Here is a 24,089-nt window from a genome sequence, read left to right on the forward strand (position 1 = left end):
TTTTGATACTTGAACATCCATCTGGTGGAGAGTATCACCTCCATGAACCCTGAAAAAGGAAAGAAAGGACAAGGATAGTTAGCGAGGGAGGCAACAAGCGAGCCCTAAGCCCTTGCGCAGCCGTTGGTTGCTTCGCCGGGGTTGAGACGGAGGGCCCCTAGTGGAATCCCCCCCCCTTTGTATCCGGTCTTATGCTGACACAAGGGTACTGGCCCATTAAGTGACTCAGGAGGTGAAAAGTGCACGTCAGCCACAAGGTGCTTCATCGTCAGCTTCATCAGACTGGGGAATGGGGGAGTACATCTGGAGAGCCATAAGTTGGGCAGCAGCACGGCGGTCAGCGATGCTTTCCATGGTGGAGCGGAGACACCTGAAAACTAAGGGGAGAGACAAAGGTATTAATAGGCAGGACAGCAAAAACAGGCCCCCCATGACGAGGAGACCCTTTAGGCTCCCGGAGGTCGGCAACCAGCTAGGATAGCCTGTTTCCTGATGGGTTCATGTTAGCTGTTGTTGTAATCTGCCTTGGGAAGCCTGGTGTTATAAAGATGATGGAATATATAGAACTTAAATGGAAGTAGAATTAAACTCTCTTCACTGGGGCACATGGAATCACATCTTCATCTGTTTTGTAGAAGTTTACCTTTTAGATACACAAATGGATTATTCTGATTTTTGAACATGTTTCAGGGGCAAGTGGTTTTATAAATCAAAATAAATATTTTGTTTCATGCAGATCTCTTTTGTTTAAACATACATAAATGGGCTATAAGCCCCTAATGCAGTCTATTGGTTTTCTTATATTTTGCTTTTCTGATGACCTATGCCAAAACTGAAAACTCTTATCTCAATCTCCTTGAGGTTAAATGAGGAGACATGAGCTTATCTAGTCCACTGAGAATGGATAACAGGAGACTGTATGACTATAAAGTTGAAGCCGCTTCCCCCTGCAGTAGCCTAATGGTTAGTGCAGCGGACTTTGAGCCTGGTGACTGGGTTTGATTCCCACTGCAGCTCCTTGTGACCTTGGTTAAGTCACTTAACCCTTCATTGCCCCAGGTACAAAAAACAGAGATTGTGAGCCCTCTAGGGACAAAGAAAGCACCTGCATATAAAGTGTACAGCGCTGTGTATGTCAAGTAGCGCTATAGAAATGATTAATAGTAGCCATCTTGGTTTGTCAAAAACAGTAGCAAAGTAGATTTGCATTCTCACTTGCTAGAGGATGGGGGGTTGGGGAGAAGCTCTAAGAGGAGTTGTGGGGGCTGGTGGAATTTGAGGGTCTGTGAAGGGGGAGGTGTTATTTTCAAAATATATTTGTCAGTGCTCCAGCGGCTGCTTTATTTCCAATGCTGTATTGTGGTTTTCATTGGAGCGCTGGATTCCTGTTTTTTTTTCTTTATGATGACAATAAAGATAGTTCTCTATAAAAATACTTGCAAATGTTTATTTGAAAGCTTCACCTATGAACATACAATAACAAAATTTGAAATTGGCAAAACATAAAAAATTATTGTACCTGCTAGAAACAGCAGAAACTCTTTGCATATTTTGCTCATTTTTCCACACTGTTCTATAGAATACATTAACACATGTTCAAATCTTTCTAGAAGGGCTGCTTACACCTAGATTCAGCTCTGTTTATCATACAAAGGGCTGCAGCCATCTGGATCCAGCTGTATGTCTTCCCAGAGGGACTGCAGATACCCGGATCCCGCTGTATGTCTTCCCAGAGGGGCTGCAGACACCTGGATCCAGCTGAATTTCTTACCCAAGGAATGTATACACTTAGATCCAGCAGTATTTCTCAAACAAAGGGAAATCAAGTACTTACCACGCTGTCTTCTCTCACCGTTCGCCTATCACTATTCGCCTACCGGTTGCGCCTCGCCGGTTGCTTACGTTTCTTAAGATCCAAACACTTTCATCCTTTGGTCAGTTGCCTTGTCGAGGCCCACTCTCTGGACATTGGCCGTTGCAACACGTGCACTTGTTAGCAGACAGCTGACTCCGGTCCAGCGACATCGGGTGGTAAGATCCATCCTCGGAGTAACCGGGCAGAAACACCACTTTTGTTTGCGTCTGTTCTTGCAGCCGGCGGAGTACAATCAGGCCAGCAATACTACACAGACAAACCCTCTCAACTATACCTTAAGAAACTCTGACAGGTGGATTAAAGCCTTTAAAACAAAAACACAGAAAAGAGAGCCAAGAGAAGCTTCCGTTGGGGGAAAACACAGGTTTATTTTTTTTAGCCAGAGATTTAGGATAAATAATAAGAAATAGTCATAGAAATAGTCTAGAATATGACAGAAATGAGAACATATTATAGAAATAGAAATCACAATGGAAAGTTGGCCAGGGCAGTCTCCCAGTTCTCTGGCATGAGACCAGGAGCACTGCACATTGACCTCCCTCCTATCTGGCAGAGGATTATTATATAGGATTTCTTTTTCCTTCCAATACAAGAGGAGCACAAGAAGGGGGGAGGGTTTCTTCTTACCCCCTTAATTAGCATCTTACAGTCAGGCAGGATCTCCTGACAATAAAGAAATATATAGCATCTGTTTATATTTCCTTTTGAAGATGCATTTGGTCTGTTGTCCAAATGTTTTGGACCTCTTCTATTCATCTTTACAGCCTTTCTCACACAAGAATACATTTCTCAGAACCTTTAATTAGTATTTCCCCTATTCTAAAAGAGGAGACAAAAGTTAACTACTGCTTCCTTATAGAGTTGCTATAGAGGTGTTAGGTTTCTCTTGTCAATAGAACTATTGCTATTGACTCTAGGGATCAGGGAGATAGTGTTTGAATTGTTCTAGGCAGAGAAGGAAATAAGGTGTTACCCTGGTCTTCCTCTCATGGTTGTAAAAAAAGGTAATTCTCTCCTGGGTAGTAGCCTTACTTCAAAGGGCATGGGAAAGAATTCTGTCTCCTGACCATATTCAATGGGAGAGATTCTCCCCCCTCTGCAATAATATTTTCTTGTCCCGTCCTGACTACAGGATTTCTATCTCTCTCCTCTGTCAGCCCTGCCCCTTCACCTGGAACTTCCTTTGATCTGCATCCTAAAAGTCTCTCAAAGGCTAATAAACACACTCATGTAAACAGCAAATGGATTGTCTTTCACTTGCTTGGTCAGAGGACAGTGGAGGAAGAGGTGGGGGTACTTGCTCCACCTGACCTGCTTAATATCATTGTAATTTACAGAAAAAAGAGAAATTTCCACTTCTCATCGTCTGTACATTAATTCTTAGATATTAGATACTTAGCAGCACTGAAACTGCTTGGTTCAGGCCTTCATAAGTACAAAGTACACCTCCACCAACAAAGGCAAGCACCTCTGTGCCAGACATGTGGGAGCGGTAACTGCAACTTTTTTTTTAACTGTTGCTGCAGGGCAGTAAAAGGTTTTGCTCCCATGCCTGCAAAATGGGCCAAACTGTTTTCTTTTACTATGGATTTACCTCAGCTCCTCCTCCCCATGATACTTCAAAGAACTGAGACTTGGTGTTGTAAAAGTGTTTTGGAAAACAGGAATGCAACTTTGTAAATTGTCCTTCTACAACAGTTACACAAAATAAATTGCTCTCCTGTATCAGGAATTTTTTGTGCAGTTACAAGCCACTTGCCACCAACTTAATAATTACTATGAAGAATATGATAAAGAAAAGATAGGAGAGAGTCATATTAAAGGTTTTTGGTGAAATAGTTGTCCTAACACTTTCAAAGACCAATATTGCTAACTCCCTCCAAAACTATGTTTAGTGATGGATGTCTCACCCAAGAAATGTTCCAAGCTTCAAGTGTAATCTTTGGTATATCAAGTATACAAGTCAACTATTAAGACTATGTTAAAAGAAAGGAACCCCAGTTTATTAAAACAGGAAAGAAAAGATATTAGACAAAAGTTCTGCAACCCCACATACTGCAGTCCAAAAACTGCTACTGCCCCTTACAACTTTAAAAGACATCCCTAAATATAAAACGTATTTAAACAAAAAACAGACTTTTAAGACACAATTTAAATTTTTGATAAAATTCTTTCAATCACAGGGACTGGGGCAAGTTATTCTACATATAGGTCCCATAACACTAAATATGGAGGTGCGAATAACAGCAAGAATGTGTAGTATACCAAGTGACCTTTAAGAACTCCCCCCCTTCCTTCTAATACTCAACATCTTCTATTTTTTTTCTTTGTTATTTCAGTATTTCCTCTTCTGTGATGTTACTTCTTTCTTCTGCCTGACTTCCATGAAGATCTCTATTTTCACTGAAGGCACTGCCCTAATCCGACCTCAGGCTGTGCTCTGAAAGATGCGGTCAAAGAAGAGAGGGTTTGTCTAGTAAGCTCATTATGAGCCAGGAGAGGAGGGTTTGGTGGGGGGGTTGACATGATCTCTGGAGGATCAGGTTAATCTGCCCGTCACTCTCATTGTCCCTCCAGTCCTCACGTGGGGATGATAGCTAAATATTTTGCAAACAGTCCCAGACCGCTTCACCCTCAATTCAGACAGCAAAAACCACAACTTTCGTGTCCAGGAGAGGGATACTCACCCTATCTCCTTTAGATTTATTATAATAACCAAAATGGATTCTTCAGAATTAAAATGGAGTCTGCTCACAGTGACCTTCTGCTGTCCACAGGCCTGGAATAAACTCCACAGTTTGGAATTCTCCATCTGCTAAAGCTCCAAAGGTAGGCACTGTGACCCTTCACGACACTGGTATCCTCAACACCAGGGTATTTACTTTCACGGTCCTCAACACACTGCTCCTATAACACACGCAGACCCAAACGGCTTTGCTGTACAGGGATTCCAAACACAGATCCACTATGCCAAAATCCAGCACTAGCCCCATTTTTATTCAGTCAGGTTGTCTAAAACAGAACAAACGTGTGAAACACAGGAGCAGAGATGGCATTACATAGCTGCCATGTTCCTCTAGGTTATAATGGGAGAGAAAAACTGCAAACCACACTAACTTTCAGAGATATTTTTTGTCAAGTGAAAATAGCTGAAAATCAGCCTCAAGCTATGCTCTGTAGGCTGGGGCTTTTTACTAGGGAGACGCGACAAAGCAAGAGGGTTTATGAAACAGTACTTCTGCTGTGAAAAGTGGTGTGCAAAAAATATGGTACATAGTCCTAGAGGTTAAAGTTCTTATAACACACTACAGTTAAGCTGTATAACAGCAAGAGATGCCTATCAATAAGTAAAAAGAAAACCACTGCTGTAGACCTTTAGTATATAGCTGTCAGTATCACAAACATCTACCTCATTCATGACTTTAAGAAATAAGTTCGCAACAAAAAAAAAATCAAAAACAAATTAGAAGGTTACATATTTAAACTACCATGTCCTCGAAGGAAGACAGATGCTTTGTCCATTCCAGCTGGTTAAACTTAAGCAGTGTAGCTTACACCACCTACAGCAAACTGAGGCTAACTACAAAAATTTCCTACAAACTGGTAAAGCTGCACTGCTCCAGCTAGACAGCCAGCGTGTTCTAGATCAGTCTCCTCCATAGAGTAGTGACAGATAGATTTTGTAACATAGTAGATGATGCCAGATCCACGGATGCACAGTCCATCCAATAACTCGTAGCATAAGGTATGATGTGATACTACATATGCATACATGATCTTGATTTGTCCTTGCTACTTTCAGGGCAGAGACTGTAGAAGTCTGCCTGGCCCTAGCATTGTTCTCCTAGCATGTGCTGCAATTAATTGTGATACACAGGTCGCTAGTCAGCCTGGATAAATTTCTGGGATAGGTCTCCATCAGTCTCAAATATTTGAATGTCTGTATCATAGCACCCATCTCTCCTTTGCTCCAGGGTATACATCTTCAATGCGAAGAAATGCAAAGTGATGCACTTAGGGAATAGAAACCCTCGGGAGATGTATGTGTTAGGTGAGAAGAATCTGATAGGTACGGACGGGGAGAGGGATCTTGGGGTGATAGTATCTGAGGATCTGAAGGCGACGAAACAGTGTGACAAGGCGGTGGCCGTAGCTAGAAGGTTGTTAGGCTGTATAGAGAGAGGTGTGACCAGCAGAAGAAAGGAGGTGTTGATGCCCCTGTATAAGTCGTTGGTGAGGCCCCACCTAGAGTATTGTGTTCAGTTTTGGAGGCCGTACCTTGCAAAGGATGTAAAAAGAATTGAAGCGGTGCAAAGAAAAGCTACGAGAATGGTAAGGGATTTGCGTTACAAGACGTATGAGAGACTTGATGACCTGAACATGTATACTCTGGAAGAAAGGAGAAACAGGGGTGATATGATACAGACGTTCAAATATTTGAAAAGTATTCATCCGCAAACGAACCTTTTCCGGAGGTGCGAAGGCAGTAGAACGAGAGGACATGAAATGAGATTGAAGGGGGGCAGACTCAAGAAAAATGTCAGGAAGTATTTTTTCACGGAGAGAGTAGTGGATGCTTGGAATGCCCTCCTGCAGGAGGTGGTGGAAATGAAAACGGTAACAGAATTCAAACACGCGTGGGATAAACATAAAGGAATCCTATTCAGAAGGAATGGATCCTAAGGAGCTTAGCCGAGATTGGGTGGCAGAGCCAGCCGGTGGTGGGAGGCGAGAATAGTGCTGGACAGACTTATACGGTCTGTGCCCTGAAGAGGACAGGTACAAATCAAAGTAGGGTATACACAAAAAGTAGCACATATGAGTTTGTCTTGTTGGGCAGACTGGATGGACCATGCAGATCTTTTTCTGCCGTCATTTACTATGTTATCAATTCTTTCCTCATGGCGTAAACCCCCATACCATTTTCAATGCTTTTCTGTGAACCGCTTCAGGTCTCTTTACATTCTTAGCAAGATATGGCCTCCAAAACTGAACACAACACTCCAAGTGGGGCCTCACCAAGGACTTGTACAGGGGCATCAGCACCTCCTTTCTTTTGCTGGTTATACCCCTTTCTATGCAGCCTACCATCCTTCTGGCCATGGACACCGCCTTGTTGCACTGTTTCGTCACCTTAACATCTTCAGATACAATCGCCCCAAGGTCCCTCTCCTGAGCTGCTTATCTCTCTCCTCCTATCTCGTACATTTCCTTTGGATTTCTGCACCCGAAATGCATCACTCTGCACTTCTTCGCATTAAATTTTAACTGCCAAACCTTTGACCATTCTAACTTTTGGAGATCTCTTTTCATGGTTTCTATTCCATCAAGGGTCCATTCTATTGGTTATCTTCGTGTCTTCTGCAAAGAGGCAAACTTTTCCTTCTAACCATTCAGCATTGACTCTCACACATATATTAAACAGAATCAGCCCCTCTACTACTCACCTTCCTTTCCTCTGAGTGAATTAAATTTATCACCACCTATCACTCAACCAGTTTCCAATCCAGTTCACCACTTTGAGTCTTAAGTTCAGCCCTCTCAGCTTAGTCATGAATCTTCTGTGAGGAACCATATCAAAGGCTTTGCTGAAATTCAAGTAGATTGCATCTAGCGCATGTCCTTTATCCAGTTCTTTGGTCTCTCAAAGAAATTAATCAGATATGGTTGACAGGATTTTCCTTTGGTAAAGCCATATTGCCTCAGATCCTGCAACCTGCTGGATTCTAGAAAGTTAACTCTTTTCCTTCAGCAATGACTCAATTATTTTTCCTACTAGCAACATGAGGCTTACAGGCCTGTAGTTTCCCACTTCTTCCCTGTCTCCACTTTTGTAAAGATAGACCACATCTGCTCATCTCCAATCCTGCGGACCCTCTCCAGTCTCTAAAGAGCTATTAAATAAATCCTTAAGCGGTCCTGCCAGGGTTTCTCCGAACTCCCTCAGTATCCTGAGATATCTCAACCGGTCCCATAGCTTTGTCCACGTTCAGCTTTTTAAGTTGTTTATAAATGCTTTCTTCTGTGAATGGTGCAATATCCTCTCCATTCCTAGAAATACCCTCGGCAGCCAACTGTGGTCCTTCTCCAGGATTTTCTTCTATGAACACCAAAGAGAAGTATTTGTTTAGCATATTCACTTTATCCTCATCACTCTCCCCATAGCTGTTCTCGGTATCTTTCAGTCTTACAATTCTATTCCCAGCTTTTCTCTTCTCCCCAGTATATCTGAAAAAGTTCCTGTCACCGCTCTTTATATCTTTAGCCATTTTTTCTTCCAAATGTGCTTTTACTAGCTGTATTTCCCTCTTCACTTGAGTTCAATCCAGTAATCTCTTCCATGATCCTCTTGAATGCAACCTCTTTTGCCACTATTTATTTGGCTACTTGTTTGGAGAACCATGTAGATTTCCTGTTTCTCTAGTTTTTGTTTATATTCCTTGTATATAAAGATCTATTCCCATATTTATAGCAGCTTTCACCTTTGACCACTGCCCTTCCACCTTGCCTATGCCTACCCCTGCCGTCAGCTCCTTCTTCAGGTATTCCATTTTACCAAAATCAGTATGTGCGATATCCAGTACTTTGAGTTTTGTGCATCTGCACTCCGCTTTTGCTCTGATATCAAACCATTATATGATGATATTGTATGATGATCACTATTGCCTAGGTGGGCACCCACCCAAATGTTGGAAACACTTCCTCTATTTGTGAACACTAAATTCAGAGTCGCCCCTTCCTTCGTGGGTTTTGTCACCATTTGTCTGAGCAAAGCATCCACAATCTGCTTCTGCCGATGGAACATTCCAATCCACATCAGGCAGGTTGAAATCTCCCACCAACAGCACCTCTCCTTTCATTCCAAGCTTATGGATATCTTCGATCTAACCTTCTCCATTTGTGCCGGAGGTCTGTAGGTAACACCCATGTAGGTACAAGTTCCATCTTTTTCCAGGACAATCCATATAGCTTCTTTCTTTTCCCAGGTTCCCCGTATTTCAGCCACTTGAATATTACTTTTCACATAGTGAAGTGTGTTTTCAAAGCACTTAGACTTACATAGTTCCATAGTAACCTACAGAACTTTGTGCTCTGAAAATGAGTTCCAGTGTCACTTCTCCACCTCTTTGGCCCTCCTTAACAAGATTATAGCCTGGTATGGTCGAATCCCGAATGGGAATCATTGAACAATGTCTCTGTAATAGCAACAATATCCTAGTCTTCCTCAAACTTCAAGGCTTAAAAATGTTAAACCTTTTTACTTAGACTATGAGCATTTGTGCTCATTGCTTTCCATGTGTTAAGTGAGTTTCTATATTGACATTACCTTCCCCACTACTGTCTTTTTTTTCTTGAGGGAGACTTTCCGAGTTCCCTTGTTCCTTTTTGTCATTCTCAACCTCTAGTTTAAATGTCTAGAAAAATACTGTGAATTTCTCCTCAAGGATCCTTTTTTCTGTCGCAGAAAGATGTAGCCCATCATTACAGTACAGCCTGCTATTTTTCCCACATACTGTCCCATCCTCCTATGTTTCTACAACCACCTTCTTTACACTAGGCTTCAAGCCACTTATTGAACTCCTTTGTTTTATATAGTCTTTCCTTTCCCTTTCAATATGTAGAAATAACTTCAGTAAAAGCTGCAGTCTGAACCAAAAACTTGAGGCCCTCCCCGAGCTTCTGGAATGCTCTCTGCTCCGAACTTGCAATTGCTGGCTAAGTCATTTGTCCCCAGGTGGATTACAATATTAATATCAGAATCCTTACTCTCTTCTTGGACCACATTCAGTATTTGGATGGTACTTCTGGTAGCAAAGGATCCTGTAACTGTGTTCCTAAGTTAATGCCTCTCCTAGCAGCAAGAATGTTCTGCTTTGAACCTATTTGTCACTGTTTTGGAGAGGTCCTTTGGATTGAGTTATATTCCTTGCCTCCGACTCCACCTCAGTACTTCTTTCTGAGAATCATAATGCTCACATGCAGCAAAGAAATTATATAAAGACAAAGGTTGGGAAGGTGGATGCCTCTGACACAGGTCATAATCTACCTGATACTACTGTGACCCATCTATTCCTCCGCTGCTTTATTCTCTGTCTAAATCATTTTCCAATTCCATGCAAATAGACAGTCAAATACCATTTGGTGAAGTATACTTTTCAAACCTACACAGTCACCTTTATTAACAGTAAGAGGAAGCATCGAGCATAGATCATGTTTAAGAGAGTGTCTGTTGTAAACCTAAATGTACCTGGAATACAATGCTTTTTTTGTTTTGGCTACTTTTTGTTAGTTTATTGTTGACTTACTTATTTTTTCCCAATTTTCTGTCCTGGTGGTCTTCTGATGGTGGGTTTGATATACACTATTGAGGTATTTCTTTCTCTTTATTATATGTAATTTAACTGATAATTTTATCGAGCATTTTACTGTACAAGCATATATTGTAATATGTAAATTGCATAAATAAAAAATAAAATAAAGCATTGTCCACATCTGTGTTGGCATCTGTGGCATGTAATCATGCCTGTTCATTCCTTCGACAATGTTGATCTTTTCACCAAATTTCTCTCCCACCTTTTCCCAGCATATTTGCTGCTCATGCTCATCAGCCAAGTTCACATTGATCTTGAGTGTATCCCTTGAGTGATGTGGACCATCTGAGAAAGGCCAACATGATGTATCCTAGCTCATCACTTCCAACTCTGCATAAGGCATCCTAGGAAAAAAAAGGAAAATGAATATTAAATTCAGACAGCAAAAATACAATACAAATATGTTCTAGTATAAACATTGTTGGATTTCTTGTTAACTACACTAGTAAATGCCAATTTAGTTTCCTTCTAGAAGTTTGACTTAAGAATTTAAGTTGGCCATTATAGCTTGTCTACACTGAAAAGCACTTTTGCTACATTTTTATTATAATTTTAACAAATGCTGAAGACAACATGTTGCACGAAAAATTCCTATTAGTTTATATTCTGTTTTGTGTTTCCTTCATGAGCATGTTTGCAGATGAAATGTTATAATGGGTCCCATGACTTGTTTGCACAAGAGTGAGTCTGCCTTACCTTGATAGCACTTTAAGAAAGGCTATGAGAAACTTCACGTTTAGATGACTCTCACATAAGTAAACTTGAGGCCACAATCCATGTCTTGTGTTCCCACTGTTTCAATTGAATAGGTCCCTTCCCACTGTTTCAATGGAACAGGTTCTTTCCCTCAAAAAAGATATAGCGGAATTAGAAAAGGTTCAAAGAAGAGTGACCAAAATGATAAAGGGGATGGAACGCCTCCCATATAAGGGAAGGCTAAAAAGGTTAGGACTCTTCAGCTTGGAAAAGAAACGGCTGAGGGGAGATATGATTGAGGGCTATAAAATCCTGAGTGGTGTAGAATGAGTAGAAATGAATCGATTTTTTACTCTTTCAAAAAGTACAATAACTAGGAGACACTCAATGAAGTTACATAGAAATACTTTCAAAACAAATAGGAGGAAAAAATGAATAGTTAATCTCTGGAACTGTTTACTGGAAGATGTAGGAACAGCGATTACCCTATCAGGGTTTAAAAATGGTTTGGACAAGTTCCTGGAGGAAGAGTCCATAGTCTACTATTGAGATAGACATGGGGAAGCCACTGCTTGCCCTGGGATTGGCAGCATGGAATGTTGCTACTATTTGGGTTTCTGCCAGATACTTGTGACCTGGATTGGCCACAGGATACTGGGCTTGATGGACCACTGGTCTGACCCAATATGGCTATTCTAATGTTCTCTTAACAAACCTGTTCTGAAATTTTTTTTATTCTTTAAAAGCAAGAAACTCAGGGCCCTGTTTACTAAGCCACACTAGCATTTTTAGCATGAGCTAAAGAGACACCCATAGGAATATATGGGCGTCTCTAGCATTTAGAGTGAGCTAATTTTTAGAACACACTAAAAATGCTAGCGCACCTTAGCAAACAGAGCCCCCAGAAAGTATTACAATAAAAGTGAATTCTGCTGCTTTTTTTGTTTTAAAGGACAAAAAATTGGCACCTAACCACCATGATACATGCAAAACGTATACAGTAACATTCTTACATTGATCCAATAATAAATATAGTGCAGGAGCCCTTACCGCCTAGTAAGTAGGTGGCAGTAATGGCTCCTAGGGTAATGGCCACCTGCTAATTGGGAAATAGAGTGCGTGGCCATAACAGGAAATTAGACAGATGCGGCCATTTTACCGTCGCACTCAAAAACCCTATACGCTACAAATAGTACCGGCTATTTATGTGTGTGGCTTAGTAAAAGGGCAGCATAGTTTGTTGTATGGGTTTGGTTTACTGAAGTGCTTTGCTTCCCCCCCCCCCCCCCCCCAATATGGGATGATGGTCAGGCCTTAAATCTCGCTTGTCTGATTTTCCGCCTTGTGTTCTTAAATTTGCAGTTGAGTTCTTTGCAGGCAGTAAAATACCTTTTTTTCTTTATTTATTGCATTTGTATCCCACCTATTTGCAGGCTCAATGTGGCTTACATAGTTTTATTATGACAGTAACATTACAGGATAACAGATACAACTAGTGAGGTGTGGAACTTGTGAAGGGGAAGAAGGAAGTGATAAGGGTAGATATAAATGTTAGACTTTCATAGCTGAGTGGGATGATGATCTCAGATAGCACATCTAACCACGCAGTACGTGGCAATGCACCTATGCTACCCGATTAATACTGGGCACGCTTATTCTCCCGCCCATAGCCACGCCTCCCGTGCCAAAGGATATTTTTTAGCATGGGATTAGCTCACACTGATCATCACACTACCGCAAGACACCTCTGTGTGTCCTGTGGCAGTGGTTTTTGGTGCACGGTAGGCACACATTAGTGCCTACCGCAGTTTAGTAAAAGTGCCCCTAAGAATAAAATGAATGGTGAAATGTATTTATACCTGTTGATTTCCTTTCATTGAGTCCTACTAAACCAGTCCGCATCAATGGGCTATGTTCCTTCCTGACCAGTAGATGAAGGAAGAGAAACTTGAACTTTTCCATTAACATCGCTGGTATAAAGGCTGGTGCCTGTTTAAATCCTTCAGTAGTGCTTTGCGCAAGAATAGGATTCAGACAAAAAAAAAAAAGCTTTCCCTATAGGGAAAACCTCTACAGAACATTATAATTAATTACCATAATCCTCTGATTCAAGCAACGAAAGAACAGAATGAAAACCCTCAATAAATAACCCATAATCCCTAATACTGCAGTCTTCCAGGTCTCAAAGAAAGTAGATCAACCGGTATAAATAAAATTTCACCTTATTGTCCCACCAGATCAGTCCACACCAAAGGAATGTACAAGAGCAGTCCTTTAACAGTAGGAGGAAGACAAGGCTCCCTGAATGATTGCCCCACCAAAGGCCAAATCCTGTTTGGCCAGGACAACTACCTTGCCATGATTTACGAAGGAATAAAATGACCAGGACGTCGCTTGACCGCTACCTTCTGGTGAATGGCCCGAGCCTCTGTCTGGGCTCAGGTCAAGTGAACTTGCAGCCCCACAATAAGCTTGCTGCCTCAATGGCTAGTTTAATCCAACACGCTAAAGAGGCCTTGGATGCCACCTTGCCTGTGTGTGGCCCCTGAAACAGGACAAAGAACTAGTCAGACTTTCAAAAGGGATTAATCACTTTCAAATAGCCTAACACTCCCCTCCGCACATCCAGCTTATGGACCTTGAGGAAGGATTCAGAACCATTACTCTGCTCGAAGGCTGGCAAAACCACTGCCTGACTGAAATGAAAAGAAACCACCTAGGCTAAAATGAAGAACAGAAGAATTCCCCTCATCATAAAGAAGCTCACCACATTAAGGGCTGCCAAGGCCAAGCCCTGGACTTTGTCCTGGAAGTAACAGAGCTGCCATCTGGACTTTCAAGGAGTTAAGAGCTGATCTGGATCCACAATAGAACAATGCCTCCTATCGCATGGCATTTGAATTTTCTCAGGAGTCTCGTGACCAACTTTTTGTCACACACTGAAAATCTAGATACAGTATATTACATCAATCCGCTCACTTTCATCTGCATATTTGTTCACACCTCCAAAGAAATGTAGTAAATTGGTAAGGCAAGATTTCCTTTGGTTGAATTCTTGTTGACTGTCACATTAAACCACATTTATCAATGTCCTGTTTCAGGGGCCGCACAAGGGGGTGGTGGCGGCGGCATCCAATTCCTCCACAGTGTGCTGGATTAAACTGGTCAGCGAGATGCAAGGTTGTTGTGGTGTTGCTGCAAGCTCACGTGACTCAAGCCTAGACAGTAAAACAGAGGGTAGGGCTAAATGGCCATTTCTCTCAATAGGGGAAGGCCAACAGTGGAGTACCTCAGTGTTCTGTACTGGAACCAGTGCCTTTTAACATATTAAATGATCTGGAAACGGGGATGATAAGCAAGGTGATTAAATTTGCAGATGACAAAACTATTCAAAGCTGTAAAATCCCATGTGAACTGTGAGAAATTGAAGGAGGAACTTTGGAAATTGGAAGATTAAATTCCATCTGTCATCTGAATGCCTAATGTGGACAACAGCATAGTGATGCATATTGGGAAGAATAATCCAAATCATAGTTACATGAAGCTAGATTCCACATTAGGCATCACCACCCAAGAAAGAGATCTGTCATCGTTGATATATTGAAATCTTCAACTCAGTGTACGTGGAGGCAACAGCCAAAAAAGCAAACTATGCTAGGAATTAATATTATAATATCACACCATGGAGCAATACAGAGACATCACTTGAGTATTCTGTGCAATGCTGGTCACCATCTCTCAAAAATGATACAGCAGAATTAGAAAAAGGTTCAATGAAGGGCAACCAAAATGATTAAGGGAATGGAACTCCTACCATATGAGGAAAGGCTTAAGAGGTTGGGGCTCTTCAGCTTGGAGAAGAGACAGTTGAGGAGGGGGTATGAATGAGGTCTACAAAATCCTGAGTGGAATAGAAAGGAGAAATGTGACTCGATCGTTTACTCTTTCAAGTACAAAGGTACAGAGACTCTCAATGAAGTTACGTGGTTAAAACTTTTAAACACATAAGAGAAAATATTTTTTTACTCAATGAATGGTTATGCTTTGGCCCTCATTGCTGATGTAGTAAAAGCAATCAGAAAATCTGTGCTTAAAAAAAAAAAAAAAGATTTGGACAAGTTCCTGGAAGAAAAGTCAATAAACTGCTAGAGGGAAAGCTCTTACTTACTTTAACTTACACCTTCCCAATTGCAAAGGAATCAAATACAGAACTATCTATGCATCCAGCTTTTCCTTTCTGGACAGCCAGCTTTGGAACGCATTACCAAGATCCATCAGAGCAATTAATGACTATCTACCTTTTAGGAAAATGGTGAAAACCCATCTCTTCAAGCAAGCTTACCCAAACTACCTGACCTAACCCATACACATTACTCTTGTTCTGTCGATGTCTATATATCTTAACCATGTCACCCTGGCCCTAAGCACCACTTGTATGGTCCCTGCCATCAACCCCAGAAGCTGCAGGTAATCCCACACTCTGACAGCTGGGTGTGCACAGAAATTCATGTTCTGGGTCTGAAGCTTGCATAGCCTCTCCAGGAAGAAGCCCATGACTTTGCATGTGTTGATGTGAACCCCCAAGTACTCAATGACCTAGGAGGAGTTCAACTGGCTCCTGGCATAACTCACCACCCATCTGAGACGTTCCAGCAGTGCAATATCCAAAGTTGTCATCTCCTTGGTCTTCTGTGCTGAACTTGCTCAGATGAGCCAGTTGTCTAGATGGTGGCAGCTTTTCTTTGCAGAAAGTGGGGTTGAGTTCACCCTTACCACCCTGACCTTGGAGAGATTTGAAGCACTGTGGCCAGCCCAAAGGGCCCTGCTCTGAATTGAAAGTGGCTGCCCAACATGCAGAATCAGACAAAGCGTTTATGCAGTTCCTGAATGGGATATGCAGACAAGCCTCCAAGAAATCCAAGTAAGTGAGAAATTCACCTGACTTTACCACCATGATGACCCTTTGGGCCACACTGACTCCCTTGAGATCTTTAATAGAGCAGAAGTAGCCCTTCCATCTTCTGGACCATGAAGTAAAAGTAGCAGCCAAACCTCTTCCCCAGGAGTGGAACCGGCTACACAGCTCCTACGTCCACCAAGCACGAAAATGTGGCCTGGATTGTTTCCCCTGTTTGTAGGGGATCCTCAAGAGGAAACCATGAAGGCATTGGGAAAAAATATTTCAAATTCCAGGGCACAGCCTTGGCTTTAGAATCTACTGGTCTGAAGTGGTAAGGGCCCACTTATGTTGGAAGAGGTGCAGCCTGCTCCCCACCCCCTCCAAAACCCCAACGTCCTCAGGCCTTCTTGCACTTGGAAAAGGACTGTCACTTAAATCCCTTGGGGGTAAAAGAGATAACCGCCCAGCCTCCTACCCAGATGAAGTCTCCCCCAATCTCAAGGCTATGACACGCCAGGCCCAGGTCTGTGACTTCTGTCCTCCAGCAGCTGCTAAAGCTTCACTTTGCCCAGATCTTTCTTCTCCCTTGAAAAGAAAGCATCCTCAAAAGGACAATTTACTGAGCTGTGACTCAGAGGCCACATCCCCCATCCAGTTACAGAGACACAGCCACCTCAGAGCTACTATCACCAATGCAACCGACCTGATGAACCCCTTTTCCACAGTGGCCGAGGCCCCACACCAACTATCTCAGTGTACTAGAACCCTGTGGGCTAAAGTAAGGGGCAAGAGACTGAGTAGTACTCTTGGCTCCGCTGGGATAAGGACCTTGGTTTAAACCCCCAGGAGCAAAATGGCTCACAGACCATCCCCAGGGACACAGGCCACGTACTGTCTCCCAGGGGATTAAGTTTTATCTCATCTACCTACAGCACCAACCCAACCTTGCTATCTGCTGGAGGTAAAGAAATACTAAAGGATTTCAGCAGGCACCAGTCCTGATGCTGGTGATATATCACTGGAAAAGTTTAGACTTCATACCTCTGTGTGCTGCTAGTAAGGAAAGGACACAACCCATTAGTGTGAACTGGTCTAATGAAATAAAGAATACTCTTTTATAAAAAAATTCAGGTTTCTCTAAATTCATTTCTATGTTCAGTTATTTAAGGTTCAGAGATATTTCAGCTAGATTCATTAAATAAATGCCCAATGGTTGCATTTCAAAGACTTTGCCTAGTTCCTGCACATCACCACTAGACTGCAGCAACTGTTAAATACCTGCATGGAGTTCTTCTCTCAAAAGGGGAGGCACACACTTTACAAATGGAAATAACTTTTATTGGCCTAACATTTGTTGCCAAACATATGTGGAAAGTAATTTTACCCAACAAAATGCTAAATTATAATTTAAAAAAAATCAACCCACACTTCTATTTTATAAAGACAAGTTATATGTTTAGCTGCCTTTATTCAAGGGGCTCATACAATAATCTCCAACAGTGCAAAAACGCTCTCACACAAAGTTACACCTAATTCAAGCAAAGTACAATGTGTGTGAACTCTAATGCAGGCACATATCTATTTTACTATAAAATACACAGATACAACAGCTCCACCTCAATGCAGACCTCAGAACATGTACAGGCAGAGCTCTTTAAAAAAAACACGCATGCGCCTGTTGGCACGCGTACTATAACACCTGCTGAATAAGTGCAGTTGCATCTCAAGTATTTATATTTTAAGTACCATAAAGCGGAGACATATGGGGGGGATACCCGCCCAGTCACGCTCATATACATCTGCACAATTTTATAAATGTCATTTACACTTATAGAACATACCACATACAGAAAAATAGTTAATGAAATTATATTTAAAGTGCTTAAAAGGCAAAAATCATTTTTCGCAATGTTAACAGTAAAATACTACTACATGGCATAGAAATATCCTGCATTTAAAAAGTAAGGTAAAAACCGCATTTCAATAGGACGGCCGGATTTTCCTTTGCACTTACAGATTCAAAGGCGGTATAAGTGTGGGAACATAAGTGCTCTAATCCATATCTGCATGCAAAAACTTGAGTGCAGTATAAGAAGCCATTCCTAGAAAGGGACACGGGTAAGGGTCTATGGCGAACTGCGGCTCGGAATGCAGTAGGACGGGAGCTCTCTCCTTAGAAATTTCCAAGGACCGGTCTTCCGCCCTTCCTCACAGCAACTCCCAAATAACTCCGACACGCAAACTAAGCCGTGTCCCACCGACAAGCTTCTCTTTAAAATCGGCCAGGACCAAGAAGATAGATGAAACCACCTTAACCAGAATAGGCCCCTCAATTTTCTTTCTGCTGCGTGCGTCCGCTACTTATGACGCAGCAGCGGCAACAACATCTTTCCCTGTAACTTAAGGGGGCCGGCCGGCTGCGCGACGCGACGCGACCCCGCCCCCTCTGATGTGAGTTCCTGTTTCCGGCGGGACCGGACGCGGCCAGGGGAAAGACGTTGCGTCAGAGCTGGCGGGACGCCGGAGAAGGAAAACTGGGGGGCCGGTCCTGAGCGACCCGATCTGAAAGATAAGCTTAAAGGTGGGACACGGGAGCTGGCAAGTTTAAGAATGAGCAAGAGATCCCAGAGCTGGAGGGGTTTGGGCTTGAGGAAGAGGAAGGGTCTCCAGATGGGAGAGGGGGGTCACGTATGGGTTGTTGTCTGTGTCTTCCGCTTTCCCTCTTGCTGCACTTGGAGACGTTGATACCTGACCTCGTTGACGTCCCAATGTGGAGGTTGTCTGAGGACTGCCTGGAGGAAGAGTGCAGGATCGCAGACGGGGAGAAGAGATGGAAACACGATGGATAGGAACATGGTAGACCACTGGGGAGGGGAGAGGAGAGGTCCCCGATCGCCAATCCCGGGTGAAGAGGAATGCTCCGGTGTGTGAGTGTAGTCAAATGCGTATGATATCTCTGCAGTTAAAGAGGTATTGGTGAACGAGTTTACGCCAAATGTAGGTTTAGTTGACTATTTTATGTAAGATTGGCTGCATGCCTGTATCTGGATAACAGCTTAATTCATAGTTCTGTTTACAAAGTGTTAGTAGAAGTACAAAAACAAATAATTTTTACAGTAATTGTTGAAACCATTAAGATCTCCCTTTTTGTGTATTTATTCCATGCATAACTGTTTGTTTTTATTTGTATATTTCCGTACTCGAATTCTTAAAAAAACAAAACAAAACTATTAGTGTGCAGTGTCCTACATGTTGAAGAGAGATAGAAAAGCTGAATAAATGTTTGAATACCTGGAGTTACTTTTTTTTTTTGTTTGATGTATTTCTTTTATTTGTTCCAGGTGAGTTGAGCATAAGAATAGTTATATTGGGTCAGACCAATGGTCTATCTAGCTCATTATCCAGTTTCCAACAGTGGCCAATCCAGGTCACAGGTACCTGGCAGAATCCCAAATTAGTAGCTAGATTCCATACTACCAGTCCCAGGGGCGAGCAGTGGCTTCCCCCATAGCAGAGTATGGATTTTCCTCCAGGAACTTGTCCAAATCTTTTTTTTTTTTTTTTACCCCATATATGCTTACCTTAATATATCTATGAAGATTTTACCCCAGTGGGAAATTTTTTGTATTTCTCCAAATTTAATAGATTCTAGGTATAGGAGAAGAAAGTGATAGACAAAATTTCAGAGAGGCAATAGGGGACAAGCACAACAAATTGGATACTAACTAACATATATAACCTTTTTAAAGGAAATGGGTGGATTTGATGTTACATTTTGAATTGAAAGTTAAGCAAGAGAAAGCTTGATTAACAGGAAGGAAGCGTGTTTCAGAAATAATACTAATGAATGAGGCTAATAAAGCGTAGTGGAAGTGAAGGGACTTTTGTATTTAGGTCGTGCATTTTTCAGTTGTAGCTCAAGGCAAGGTACATTCAGATACAGTAGAAATTTTCCTGATGCTAGAGGGCTTACAAACTAAGCTGGCATTTGTGGCAACTCAAAATCAGAAGTAGCTGCAGTGTTCCGTGGTTCTCAGCCCATTGCTCTGACCCAGTGGTCACTAGATAGGGCCACTCTGAATCCAAATGAGCTGAAAGAGAGCTGCCAAATAGCTTCTCATGCAGGGCATGATATTCATCACTTCCAGCCCTTCTTCAGACTTTTCATTGAGGGTATCCTCAAGGAGATAGGTGTTTCCAAATGCATTCTCTTGTACTGAGAAATGCCTTGACCTTCAAGTATGCAGCTCTTCCCCCAATCTACTTCCATCTTTCTGTCACAAGCTTGGTTAGAAGTAGAGGGTAGCAAGAAAAAAAAAAGAGTGATAGGGGCCATCCCAGAAATCTCCAGGGGCGGCTGCTGCTGGCCTCACATTGAACAAAACTGCTCTAACCATTAGTTTCCTCCTCCACACTATAAGGAAGGATCAGCATGATGATTCCTATCCTTGTAAAACTTCATGCAAGTATGACACCAGTATATGTAAGGTATGAATGTGGCATTAGGGCTTTCACTGGGCACCATGCTACTCATTTGAGCCAGTCTGTGAGCCCAAAAGCATGGGTACTTGAGTACTTCCAACATTATACAACTTCATTTTGTCCACGAAAGAGTAATTTGTGTTGAGTTTGTTTATTTATTTTATTTATAAAACTTACAGTCCACATTCATTTTCAAAAGTTGGTTTTCTGCCTAAAAGGAAAGGTGGGATGTATAAGTAGCTTTTGCTCTAGGCACTATGTTATCCAGTGACTGCCCTGTATGCAGTTGTTGAAATGTGACCTTTCTAAAGTGGAAAAATAGCACATTATTTTCTCCTTTCACGTCTCCAATAAATTAGATTTCATTTTTGATTTTGTTCTGGGGAAAAAAGGTTCCCCCTAATCTTGACACACCAAATGTAAGACCAGTTGCATTAAAGTGGTGCTTTTCATTGGGGCTTTTGACTCCTGAACCTTTAAGATAGGCCTAAGTATAGCTGTTTAATTTGCTTTCCTCATCCCCCTATAGGCAGCTTACAGTTTGTCCTACCTCTGAAACAGTTTGTTTTCATGGCCTTCAAGCAGTGTCTAAAGTCCAGTGCTATTCATTCCTGCACTGTTCTCAAAGGCAATGAGGGCCCTGAGTTGCCAGATGAAAACACCTGTTCTAGAGGCAGCACCAATTACAAGCCTCCAGAGAATGGAGATAGTCCTAGGGAAGAGCACTAGTTTGGAGGGGACGTGAGTGGAAACAGAATGGTGGCAGTTACTGAACGAGGCAAGTGGGGACTGAGATAGGATTGAATGAGGTTAATACAGTGTGTTTTGGGGAGACAGTGGAAAGAGGTGGTTAATGAAGGGCAAGTGCATGTGAGGAAGAAGACTGTTTTAATCATGCAAGTTGTTCAGTGCCAGCCATTATTGGAAAGGAATCCTCTTCACCTTTTCTCAGAGCACTGACTTAAAATAGATCAGTGTGCTAAAGGGTTTCTCCTATTTTATGTTGGGGGGGGGGGGGGTTGTATATCTAGCCCAGAGATTTTATAATGTAGGTCTGACTGAAAAATATGTTTTTCTGAATCCCTCTCTATATATATACATTTTCTTTAAAATATATGGATTCTGTATGGTCAAAATAGATGCTTATTTGATTCGCTGGATGGGGAGTGTCCGCTTTTGATAGGTGCCACATGAACCCTTATTTCACTTCTTAGAGGTAAGGGCTGGTGACCCAGCAAGATCACTGGCATATACAACCAAGCATGGACACTGTGCCAGTGCTTAGCTATACTGCTGAAGATGCTATATAGTGCATTTTTTACTTGCATTAATATTTTCAAATAGATTATAGGTCATAGATCTTTAAAGTTTCTTTTTGAGCAAGTAATCCTTAAATTTCAAAGATTAAAGCAAGATTGACAGGATGCTTTTTGGGGGAGAGGGGGTGTTTTATATGCTGTGTATTGTGAGTTCTTGAGAATTTAACCAGTTTTTAAAATTTGTATATTTTCTTTGCATTTAACTTATCTAAATTAGTTTGACTAAATACTTTTGTGTTCTCTTATCTTCAGATTGGTGTCTGGAAACTTAGGGCACCTTTTATAAAGCCATGCTAGCGATTCTGGTGCAGCAAACCTGACTAGCGTGGCTTTGTAAAAGGCGCCCTTAAACATAAGTATGTAAGGTAACTGCTAGCTCTGCTATGTCTTATTTTCTTAAAAAAAAAAAAAAAATACAGCAAACATGCAAGTGGAGAAGCATTTTTATTTTAAATTTTTTAAATTGCCATTGTCCATAAAATAATATACAGTAGTTAGTAATTTCAATAGTTTAAATAAAACACAAGCAAAATCAAATCATTATAAAATAAATGTAAGAAATTACAACTTATAAGTGCTGGTAGATGGCATAGACCAGTATTTCTCAAGAAAGTCCTGGAGTCCTCCCTAGCTGTTCTGGTTTTCAAGATATCCACAATGACTATGCATGAGACAGATTTGTGATCAGTCCGTGAAACTCAGACTGGCCAGGGGGTACCCACAATCAGCTTGAGAAACCCTGGCACATAAACAGATATATATCAATCATGATAAAAAACATATCCTTATACACATATATAACAACATAAGAGTTGCTATACTGGGTCAGACCAAAGATCCATCTAGCCCAGTTACCTCTTTCCAAATGTGGCCAAGCCAGGTCACAAGTACCTGGCAGAATTCCAAGAAGTAGGTAGATTCCATTCTACAGATCCTAAAAGATAAGTAGTGGTTTTCTCCAGATCTGTTGTAATAATAGTTTATGGACTTTATCTCCAGGAACTTAGCCAAACCTTTTTTTAAACCCAGCTGTGCTAACTACTTTTACCACATCCTCCATCATCAAGTTCCTAGGCTTAATTAACTCTGCATTAAGTGAAAAAAATATTTTCTCCTATTTATTCAGAAATTGCGGGTAATCGAAGCCTGTGGTTCCTAAACCTGACTTGGGGAACCCATAGCCAGTCTTGTTTTTAGGATATTAAATGTACATGGGAGACAGGGTATGCAAAAGTCTCATGCATATTGATGAAAACTGTTAGTGTCAGTTTAGGTAGTGCTTGGGTATATTGTAGCCATGTTAGCTAGAAGTAAAACATCAGATTTCATTTGGTGCAGGCCTGTCAGTTCTGTGCTGAGATAGCTATTATGCTGTTGTTACAAGCAGATGGCAGGTAAACATCCTCCTACCTATTAAAGACAGTTGCTGACACCCCCCCCCCCCCTCCGGCCAAAGGGGGAAAAAAATCAAATCAAGCAGAAGGGTTTGCATCTTTGCATTTAGGGACGGGCTGGCTTCTAGGAGATCACAGATTCAGGCACCTGTGGTATCAATCATGGACATAACTTGAAGATAGGAGGGTCCATCTCCAAATTTGCACAGCCCAAAGCCATTAATGATCTCTTGCAGAACTACCAATTTCAAATCTTGGGAAGAACTTCTTGCTACTATTTACAGCAAACATCTAAAAGAAACAAGCAGTAGAGAAATTGAAGCAGCATCAGAGAGAACTGAGCAGAACATAAGAACTTAAAGGCACCTAGTTTGCTTTTTCTGGTTTTTTTTTTTGTTTTTTTTTGCAACATCTCTATTGGGATGCCTTAACTTCCCAGTTTGATTGTATCCTTCAAAGATACCTTACTCTGAACCACCCAGGTTCTAGTTTAAAAGCGTCTCTATTGCTTTTTAAACATCATCACTAGAAGCCTGATTCCACCCCAGTTAAGGTGGGCCTTGTCTTTTTGGAATAGGATTCCCCTTCCCTAGAATGTTGCCCAGTACCTAATAAATCTAAATCTCTCTCTCTCTCTCTTCCCTGTACTATCATCTCATCTATGCTTTGAGATTCCAGTGCTTTGCATGCTTTTGGGTCTTACATGTAGAATAGGGAGCATTTCTGAGAAAACTACTATGTGGTTTCTGGATTTCAGCCTTCTATTTAATGGCCTAAAATCGGCTTCCAGGATCAGAAAGAAGCAAAAATGGGCCAGTTCTCTTATTGTAATTTGATGTAAGCCACATTGAACCCAAACTTTGGGATAATGCGGGATAGAAATGCCATAAATAAATCTAAATTGTTTGTAGTTGTTCATTGTGCTTTCTGCAACAGCCCAAGGGCAGCAGGGCCCTATCTACACCTACTTTTGTTTCTATGTTTCTGTACTTTCTCACTCTCAACCTCCTCCTCTTTGCCTCATTGCTATCACATAAAATGGCGTTGGTT

General features: G+C 41.6%; 1 protein-coding gene and 1 long non-coding RNA gene across 2 annotated transcripts in view; one reads left to right on the forward strand and one right to left on the reverse strand.

Moving 5' to 3' along the window:
- Window positions 1-9,028: 9,028 nt before the first annotated feature.
- On the reverse strand, window positions 9,029-18,217 carry LOC115477357. Its single transcript, XR_003943316.1, has 3 exons — window positions 17,859-18,217; window positions 10,945-11,094; window positions 9,029-10,592 (listed from the first exon to the last, which is right to left on the reverse strand). It is a non-coding gene; the product is annotated as an uncharacterized LOC115477357 (long non-coding RNA).
- A 110-nt stretch (window positions 18,218-18,327) lies between these two features.
- FBXO34 (F-box protein 34) overlaps window positions 18,328-24,089 on the forward strand; it is a 71,661-nt gene continuing 65,899 nt past the window's right edge. The window contains exon 1 of the mRNA XM_030214186.1: window positions 18,328-18,425. The gene's annotated coding sequence lies outside the window, so the exon portion shown is untranslated. The remainder of the gene's footprint in view (window positions 18,426-24,089) is intronic.

This window comes from Microcaecilia unicolor, chromosome 9, assembly GCF_901765095.1.
Source record: "Microcaecilia unicolor chromosome 9, aMicUni1.1, whole genome shotgun sequence".
In the NCBI taxonomy this organism is placed as follows: Eukaryota; Metazoa; Chordata; class Amphibia; order Gymnophiona; family Siphonopidae; genus Microcaecilia; species Microcaecilia unicolor.